The sequence below is a fragment of the Triticum aestivum genome, chromosome 5A (assembly GCF_018294505.1).
Source record: "Triticum aestivum cultivar Chinese Spring chromosome 5A, IWGSC CS RefSeq v2.1, whole genome shotgun sequence".
In the NCBI taxonomy this organism is placed as follows: domain Eukaryota; kingdom Viridiplantae; phylum Streptophyta; class Magnoliopsida; order Poales; family Poaceae; genus Triticum; species Triticum aestivum.
Genome location: NC_057806.1, coordinates 304,699,655 through 304,705,654, shown reverse-complemented (window position 1 = coordinate 304,705,654; position 6,000 = coordinate 304,699,655).

Sequence of the window (6,000 nt, the reverse complement as noted above, 5' to 3'; positions counted from 1 at the left end):
ACGGAGGACAAGATATATTCAATCATGGTTGATTGATATCATCATTACTATTGGGCTGCCGTTTTCCGCCCTTCTCCCGAATAAATGTGTACTTTATCAGAGATTAAAATAAAATAAGAGTATAGATGCTCCACCATGCGGTTCTAGTAGTATTACCACTCGTTGCGCTTGGCTCTTCGCCTCTTCATGAAGTCGAATAATGATGGTACTCCGCATGTTGGGTACTATAGTGTATGCCTCTGGCAACCTGACACCAAATGAATTGATGCATGTCCACCGCCTGGGCGAGGGTAGGTTGCATTAGTCAAAAGGCGCAAGAAAGCTTCACCTCGTCCTGCAAGCTTCTCCTCATTCTGCGAGTTGATGGGACACACCAAAAAGTAGTGCTAGTCCATACTCCCTCCTTTTCGGTTAATATGGTTTAATCTTTTTGCGGGTAAATGAGAGAGCTTTATTCATATGTAAGAATTCTTAGGACGATCAACCAAGAGACTGGTCACTAGGAAGCGAGGTACCCCGCAAAAAAGAAGAAGGAAGCGAGGTGTTTCATCAAGCCAGCTCTCGGCCACATTCAAAGTGCAGCAAGCATGGTTAGCACAAAGATGCGCCACAAGGTTTGCTGACCTATTTACATGCTGAATAACAAAAAAAGAGTAAATATTACCTAGCACCCCTATTTGCAACATGATATGAGCCAGAATTAAGCGAGAATTGTGGGGAGTGTTCCATGCAATCAACTTCCATTATCACATCCGAGAACCCTCGAAGAGAACCAAATGTGTTGAAGATTGCTTGATCACATTTTTAAAATATAATAAGAGTGCAGACGCTCCTCCATTCGGTTCCTAGTAGTATAGTACATACCTCTATAGTAGTAGTACTAGTACTAGTAAACTTTGTGCTTGGCTGTTCACCTCTTCGGGAAGTCGAACAATAATAGTACTAGTATAGTGTATGCTTCTGGTAATCTGACACCGAATTAACTGTTGCACGTCCACCACCTGAGTGAGGGAGATCTTGCATTAGTCAAAAGTTTCTCCTTGTCCAGCGATCCACCACGCGCAAGCTTCTCCCGTCCTGCAAGCTTCTCGTCGTTCGACAAGTTGACGGGACACGGTAAAGTAATGTTAGTCCATACTGCCTCCTTTCCGGTTAGTATGGCTTAATTTCAAACGAGATAAATACATTGTCTTTCACTGTATATTTGTAAAAATACGGTCCATGGACTTCATAATACGTTCATTGTGCTCAATATATACATTTTCTGGTGTTTATGCGGTCACTAGCTCACCCTGGCTAAGTATGTGTGTGCATGCACGTGTAGGTTGAGCACTTGAGCATGACCGTGTGTGTTCCGTCGTGTGCTCGGACATGCATGCATTAGGGCGTCACGCGCGTTTTTGCATCCATGTGTATGTGTGACTATTGCATGCATGCATGTGTGAGGTTGTAGTCCCTCACATTGACATGTTCATAAGTCAATGCTTTGTCAAAACGTTGCATGCAAGGTTTAATCATTTTTTGTACACACATGCATTCCCGATATTAATACGTTGGTAAAGACAATTTCTTGAGGAAAACGAGCCCATGAATTGAGTACAAAGGGGACCAATAAGCCAGCACGGAGGGAGTACTAGTAGTGAACCGGAAGGTCGGAGTAGGTAGTAGTAGTACCATGTAAGAACATGAAGTAACAAAATTCCTCTATGTGCATCATGTCTACGTGTCATGCAATAAAATAGAGATAAGTACAAGTGAGACTCGGGAACAGTCATACACGTAGGGCGAGTACGTGTAGGGGCCACTAAGGAATAGTCAAATCACATAGTAAGTTAGTCGAAAGAAGCAACCATCATTTCACTCTTCAATGACACGTACGCAATATAAAATGGTTGATATGGAGAGAAAAATAAAACCACTATATATACACTAGCAGGAGCCTAAGCTACAAGCCTGCTTGCTTGGGTTGCTCTCTTCACAAGCATAGAACGATGGTGGCCACACAGCTGGTCACATATACGGCCTGATCCCGCCGCTGGGGGAAGGGAACAATGTTCTGCGTAGACACGGTCGACATCAGCGAGGAAGAAAACTCACAGCCAGTGTGTCTCAATCAGGGGTCCCCGTAGTATGGGCTAATGCCGCGTCCCAACTGCCCTTATAGCTACAACCCGACGTCCCAGGTAGTACATCTTCCTTTTGGAGCCGGCTTGCTCCACTGCCGCAGCTCCCCACGTAGCTCCATATCCATGTCGATCTTTCTCTGCTTCTACCGGCTTCTATTTGTGATGAGTTTATGTCTCATGAACTAGTGCCAGTACTATTATTCTAATCACACTTCCTCAATATATTTACCATCAGGGATGCTCAGCTCGATTTTAGTGGAACTACACAAAAGCATCGTATGATCTGAGGGTGCCACCTGTCTTTCCTTCGACAGGTTCTACCTAGCCAGGAAATTAAATCATGTTTAGGGTTTAGGGTTTAAGTCATAGTGACCCCATCAGGCTGGTCGTAATGGGAGTATCATAGGTAGTATCATGCGTGCCAACTAAGCAATTTTGATGAGGTGGCATAGAATTAAATGAAGAAAGAGAGGCTTGAGTATCATATCATGATACCGTATCATATTAAATGATGTACTACTTTGTGTCATGCATGGCAATAAATGTTGTCCTATATGATATCAACATATGATACTATGCATTACAGATGTAGTATAACACACTAGTATCATATGCATGATACTAGTATATGATACTCCCCATTACAACCAGCCTCAGTAGTTTTTCTTTTGTACACGCTCTCACAACTTTTGTCTTTAGTTGTGAAGTAAATATTGACTATGATCTCTGAATCATTGAGATGCATCAGCATGCGTGTTAGTTTTCCTTTTTATTTGATGGAATGTTGTAACGGGGCAACCTTGGAGTAGGAATTAAAATGGAGTGGAAAGTTTCCGTTTTTCCGGAGAAAAAATGGAAACGGAGAGAAACCAACATTTCGTTTCGTTGGATCGCGCCATCAAGCAAAACCAACATTTAAATCACGTCTATTGCGTTCATGTCTCACCCTCCTCCATGGCCCCACCCCACACGGTCGCTCGGCATGCCCCTCACCGCAAACTGAGTATACGATAACTTTCCCACCTGCTTGTCGATGAATCGCGCCATGGAGTACTAGCACTACTGGAAGATACTGATGAGTTGGGGGAGGACAACTAGTTGTAGCACGGACTCCCAAGAAATTTTTACATACATGGTGTGGCCGACTATTGCTACCTTTGAACGCGGAGCAGTCGCGTGCACCGGGAAGCGACACGGGCGACGCTCTCTCGACCGGCGTGCCGCTTCAATGACGGCGTCAGTGAGAGGTCGCGTCCGCTCTGGCCGGGCATGAATGCGGCACTGACCGTTTCGGGCGGGAAGCACACACAGGTGATGAAGAGGGTTTGGTTAGGAGCGGGCATGGCAGCGGTCCGGACGCCCGCAAATAAGAGATGTTGTACGTTAATATTCCTCCGTATATAATTAACAACGTAAATAATGTGCCAGTTGAACAGATATGATTCGATATGGAGATGGAGATAGAATTTTACGTAAACACGGATGTGCATGTCTATGTCTATCTGTGTGTGCGCGACCACTCTCGCGACCTGGAAGCGGGGGCATGTTTTTGATCAAGTTTTCTTTCTTGGTATGTTAAAAAAATGTCCGCCAGTTTTCGTTTCCTTTTTTTGGGAATGCGTGTATTCTATTTAAAACCACTGCTATGGAGAGATTTTTTACTCCATTGTATATATGGCCTCTTGTTTGATAGGGTTTCTCGCCTCTCGCTCTCTCACCTTCTCCGTATCAAAACAAGGTGACAGTGTCCACTCTATCTCTCTTCTCACCGGTGGTCACAGATCCGGCCGAATCCCGTCTGCTGCGGGAGGTGAGGAGGCGCAGTGTTGACTTTGTCGCCGTCGGCGATGGAGGAAGCCGATGCGTACCGTCCTCTTGGAGCCAGCGCTGGCGCGGACGAAGGTCCTCCGTGCCCTTGTTCGCTGCCGTCGTGTGGGCAGATCCCGCCCGCCCGCCTAAGCGACATATCGCCCACCTGAGTTATAACTTCTTGTACTGGTCCAACTCCCCAGGTTGCTGCATGCGGGTTTTCTTCTATGTGACTACTCCCCATCTCCCCATGTACAGTAGCTAGGGTTCGTCGGCTGGTCCAACATCACCTACTATTATAGAGGAAATGCCACTTGAAAAGTTGTCCTGGTTTATGTCTCGGTGGAGGTATACACGTTGTTTCAACAAAAAGTACATGGTGGTTGTGCGGTCATTGTCCATATGCTCCAATTGTTGCTACCAATCTAATACTGTAACTGGTTAAATGAAGATAATCAAGATAATCATGATTTAGTTCCCATCAAGATAATCATGATGCTTCTGTTTGTTGGTGTACTTCTCATTAATTCTTATTAACAATTGAGATGTCGCTGTTAATCTTGTAGCACTGCCAAAACAAAGTAACAACACTATATCCCTTTTTATATTTTTGCAAACAGCGATCCGTATCTCCATACCCGGGCATGTCTTCCCCAATTTTAGTGGAACTGCACAAAATTAGATGGCCATTGTTGTTCCGCCTCACTATCCTCTGCCAGGTGGTTCTTCCTTCCTCGAGCTTGATTACTAAGAAGAAATAGACCACAGTGAGGTTTTGTCGAACTTCATAGGTGCCCCACCCAAACTTAATGCCAAATGGATGATGCATCACCACGATGAACTATCGATGCTCATGGTTGCGCCTCATGGTTGCATCGGCTGGTGAAGCTGATCGGTTTTTGACGAAAAACAAGCTGTCTTCCATCAGTGCTCTTTGCTTGTTACCCACAAAGATGATATCCTTCATCTACTCACCTTGGTTGCATTGGAGACGCAGTCGTCTTCCACATTGGTGCAATTTTATCACACAATTGGCTATGAACCAAATGTTTCTTCGAAGAAGGATCGACGTTGGGGAAGAGTATAAGTTTTGTATTGATTTCTAAGCTCACAACTTTGTCTTCAGCTCCCCTGTAATTTTATTTTTCCAACTATTAACTTTGATTAAAAAAATGGTGTGGACTAAAAACCCGAATGGACGTAGTAGCCCTCCATTTTCATTTACTCTGCATATTATATTTGACTAAAGTCAAACTTTGTAAAGTTTGACCAAGTTTAGGCCGAACACAACAAACCATAATTATTGAGAGAGGGAAAACTGTACATATTCTCAAACCTTTCTGATAATTGAAATTAAAATTCTTTATTTGTACACACTCTCACACGTTTCCGATAATTTGGCGCATGTGTGGTTGTTCACTTAAGGGAGGGTAGTGTACGGCACGTGAAGGACATGAAGTGCAACCAGGACGAGTGGATCGTTAGTTTATCGGAAGTAGTAGTTTTCTTCACTGGTACGTTAAATAAACGGTTTTGTTTCGTACTTACACAATTAAAAACGATTGTTACTGAGAGAATAAGAAAACCACTCCACTATATATTAGTAGTATACACGAGTACTATATGGACGTAGCTTCATTGACTTAGTGCACCTGCCTTTGGGTGTATGACAAGTGGGCCCAAAATGTGACTGGCGCACCTGTCATACAACCAAAGGCAGGTGCAGTTAAGGCACCGGAGCTCAGTCCGTAATACAGTATATATGTAGTACACTATATAAGCTGGAGCCTCAGGGCTTGTTCACTAGGGTCTGCATTCTCCACACTCTTGCCGCACTACGGGGTTGTTTGGTTTGAGACCATGTTTGCCTAAGGTTGCCACACCTAAGGTTAGGAAATTTTGACCAACGTGGATGGGTGTTTGGTTCAAGCCACACTAGGGTCCCACATCACATACACTCAAAAAGTGTGGCAAGATTCCCTTAGGCTTGCCAACTTGTGCCTCTCATTTTGAAGAACTAACCTTAGGCAAGTGTGGCAATATTGTATGGCAAAGTGTGGCATGG